The sequence below is a fragment of the Lissotriton vulgaris genome, chromosome 2_1 (assembly GCF_964263255.1).
Source record: "Lissotriton vulgaris chromosome 2_1, aLisVul1.2, whole genome shotgun sequence".
Lineage (NCBI taxonomy): Eukaryota > Metazoa > Chordata > Amphibia > Caudata > Salamandridae > Lissotriton > Lissotriton vulgaris.
The window spans coordinates 1367659935-1367664181 of NC_141687.1; the positions used below are offsets into that span (position 1 = coordinate 1367659935).

Below are 4247 nucleotides of genomic sequence, written 5' to 3' on the forward strand. Positions count from 1 at the left end.
CGTACATGCAACCCTTCCTCTTTGCAGATGCAAAGGTGTTTCACCAGTGACGGAGTGTGTTGTAATTCGACAACATATTCTTAACTTCCTCTTTGCAATCTGGCCAAGACTCAACAGCCAGCAGTATGCATTACTTCAACACTCGATTGAATCGCTCCACAAGACCATTTTTTCTGAGATAATATACCTCAGTTTTATGGTGCCTTATACCATGTTTTTCCAAGAATTGTTCAAATTCCTCGGCTACAAAATGTGGACCATTGTCTGACACTATCCACTCAGGACAACATTCTCTCCTGAATACCTCCTCACAAAATATTACAACATTGGATGCTCATATCTCCTTCATGAATGCCAACTCTGGGCACTTGGAATTCCAACTGTCCACAATGGAAGGGACCAAATATATCTATTCCCAACCTTTGTCACACACTGGAAAGACATTTCATGCCTGAATGGGAGTTTCAACCACAGTATGTGATTTTACATTGCACATGGATGCACAGCAATCCTTCACAAATGTCTCTTTTTATCTGCCAATCACTATCCACCAAAAATCCACCTACGGTCCTTTTTCATGGCTGACATTCCACCATGTCCTCCATCCAGCAATTTTATTAGCCTCAAATGCACTCCGACAGGCACCACCAACCTATTGCACTTTCTAACTATACCATCCACCACTGATAACTGAGTCCATAGTCTTATAGTCACACAACTCTGCCAATCCATTTTCATTTATATTACCAGTCTGAGACAAACAAGAAATGAGCAGCTGGAGAGTCTTTCCAGATGGCATTGTCTGCCTCTCTCATTCTGAGAAATAGCACCTCTGTATGGCCCTTCAACTCTGGTCACTACCCAATCACCATCCTCTGTTCATTCTCGCACTGAATAGACAAATGAGACAAGCTGTCTGTATACACGTTCTTCGTGCCCGAAACTTGCTTGATTTCAAAGTTGAAATCCTACAGTCGATACAACCACTTGGCTATTCTTGGAGATGCTCGTCCTGCTCCCTTTATGAAGAAAAGCATCAGGAGAAGCTTGTGGTCTGTGTACAACTCAAACACAGTCCCCCAAACTTAGGGGCCAATTAAGATGGCTGCTGGAAAAGGGACCGCCCGCCATAGGTGAGGCGGTCCCGTACAATGAATTAGGATGCACCCGCCACACTGGCGGGCGCATCCTCTATGTTTACATTGTGGCAGGTGGCAGCACCCGCCACAATGTAAAAATACATGTTTTGCATTTGCATGTACAACGTAGCAGGCACAGTGCGGTGCCTGCCACCTTGTACATGCAAATGTAGGGGGTATTATAGGTACACCCTACGTGCAGCCCCCCACACCCCTCACCCTCCTGGGGGTCCGCAACGGGCCCCCTAAGGCATTTTCTGCCTGTCTTTTTGCAGCGGGAACTCCGCCGGAAAATACAGGCATCATAATGCCCACGGCAGTGCCTGCACGGCACCGCCTCCATTGACCCATTGTACCTGGGCCCGTGAGGTGGGCAGAAAGGGTCCGCCTTGCGGGACCACGGCGGAAGGTCTTTCTGTCCGCGAGGTACCTTTCTCCTTCCCACCGCCATCCTAATTTGGCTGTGGAAATTTCAACGGTGATGGCGGTTAATCCACGACCGCCGGGCCGGTGGTCCTCACTGCCATCTTAATCGGCCCCAAAGATCTTAAAATGCTGCACATGCCACCAACAAGCTAATGCCTACTTCTCTAAGGTAGAGTATGTGAATGTGACTACCCTCTCTTGACCTCCCTATTGCTGCATCAGCACAGCTCCAAGACCATACACACTAGCATTTACAACCACTATAGTCCTGTCTTGTGGGTCAAAAGGTTTCAAAATTACAGCCTTGACATTAGTCTCCTTGACAATCTCAAATACCAACTGACATTTCTCGGTTCATTTGTACTTTGCCCATTTCTTCATTAATAGGTGCAACACATATACCTTGTCGGAGACGTGTTTTAAAAAATTGGACGAGTACTCTGCTAAACCCAAAAAGTACCAAAGTTGGTCCCCGTCTGTAGGTGAAGGCACTTTCTCAGTGGCCATGACCAACTGCAGTTTGGGCCTGATACCATTTAAAGACAGGGTATGCCCCAAGTACTCCACTTCTTGTACACAACAATTTTATTTCTCCAGGCTTACTGATAGTCTTTCTGCCTCCAGCAAACTTTTTTGTGATTTTCCATATCAGGACCCTATAGCAGGATGTCATGCTGAAAGAACAACACAACAGAATTCCCAATAAAACACTTTGTATTGCCCTTTAAAAATTCAATTGAAATGGATCCTAATCCAAAGGGTATGTGTACGAACTGGAATGCCCTTTCAGGTGTTATAAAGGATGTCAGATGTTTCAACTTGTAATGCAAATTCACCTGATGCTACACACTTGATAAGTCCAAGCACATGAAATACTTGGCCTCCCTGATTGTCATGAACATCTCATTTAATACATGGGAGAGGATGGTGGTCAGCACAAATGCATTCATTAAGATCGCTTAGGTCGACACATTTCCTCAACTTTCTATTGGATTTGGTCACCAACAATATTAGACTGAGCCATTCATATGATTATATTGGCTCAATAACACCTGATGCACATAAGTCGTTCAATTCTTTCCTCAATGGACCCCGCAAGGCTAAAGGTATGTTACTACCTTTGTACACTTATGGACCATATCCTTTAAAAAAATATATATATTTCATGTTCAAACTGCTTTAGTTATTCCAATTGATTTGTAAATAATTTGGGATATTCCATCTTGAAGGAAATTCAGTGTTCAAAGATTCTCGAGTGTTATTCGCCAGCTTCCCCACCATGTCAGATTCAGAGTAGAAACCAACTGAGAGAACCGAGAACTGACACGAGGCAGCAGAAACCGAGGTGGCAGAGCCACCCAGCAGACAGTGTGAAGGTCGATCAGACGCTCGAAGAGACCGATGCCGCCAGCACCAGCAAGAGCGATGGGAAAATGTCTGTCAGTGGTGAAGCAGTGATTTGCACAATCAAGATGGGCCCTGATGCAGGAAGATCGAGGGGGTTTGTTTGTATTCTATTTAAAGAAATAGACAAGGTATTGGAACAAAAGGAACACAGGTTAGATGGACGAGTGATCGATCCCAAAATGGTGATGACAATGAAAGAAGATCAAGTGAAGAAAATCTTTGTTGGTGGCCTCAACCCTGAAGCAACAGAAGAACAGATAAGGGACTTTTTTGGTGAATTTGGACAGATTGAGGCAATCGAACTTACAATGGCTCCGAAGACCAACAAAAGGAGGGGGTTTGTGTTCATCACGTTCAAAGAAGAAGATTCAATTAAGAAGATTATGGAAAACAAATTCCACAATGATAGCAGTAACAAGTTCAAAATTGAGGAAGCACAGCCAAAAGAAGTTTACCAGCAGCAACGGTTTGGTGGTGACTGAGGCAGGGGTGGAAGTGGTGGCAGTTTTGGAGGAAGAGGCTAAAGAGGAGGGGGAGCACACAGCCTAAATTGGAATCAAGGCTACAACAACCATTGGAACCAGGGCTATTGAAGTTTAAGATATGGTATCTATGGGCAAAAAGGTTATGGTTGATATGGAGGACATGACTATACTGGATGAATCACTGACAGAATATCGATGTTGAAAATATCGATGTAAAAAATATCGGAGGCAGAATATCGACATCAAAAATATCAAAGTCCTATCTACATTAAGGTAAGTACAAAAATATTGAGAAAAAAAATATCACTGTAAAAAATATCATTTTTTTAATGTTTAAAAATAATATAAAACTAACTCCGCATATCCACTTGCACCCTGGACTAACCGGACCCTGGAACTTTGTGCTGGGACCAAGTTGCTCCGTTTTGCCTCCAAAGGCTGCCACAAACCCCGCTTCACACGGGCACTCAGCTGGGTTTGTGGCAGCGCAACAGGGCTGCGAGCATGACGGCAGGGACTCCATCTACCAGGAGTCCCTGCGTGGCCAATAGTCGACACCTGGCCCGCTCTCCCTGCAAGCCACGCCCCCAGCGCACCGGCTGCCTGAAAGTCAGCCCTCCCTTCCTGTGCTGGTGGGACTCTCCGCATATCCACTTGCACCCTGGACTAACCGGACCCTGGAACTTTGTGCTGGGACCAAGTTGCTCCGTTTTGCCTCCAAAGACTGTTCGCCGGACCCGCTCCGTGGGTCCCGCTTCACAAGGGCACTCAGCGGGGTTTGTGGCAGCGC

General features: G+C 45.5%; 1 pseudogene; it reads left to right on the forward strand.

Moving 5' to 3' along the window:
• The first annotated feature begins 2650 nt into the window (after positions 1-2650).
• On the forward strand, positions 2651-3565 carry LOC147732602 (heterogeneous nuclear ribonucleoprotein A/B pseudogene; annotated as a pseudogene).
• The last annotated feature ends 682 nt before the right edge of the window (positions 3566-4247 follow it).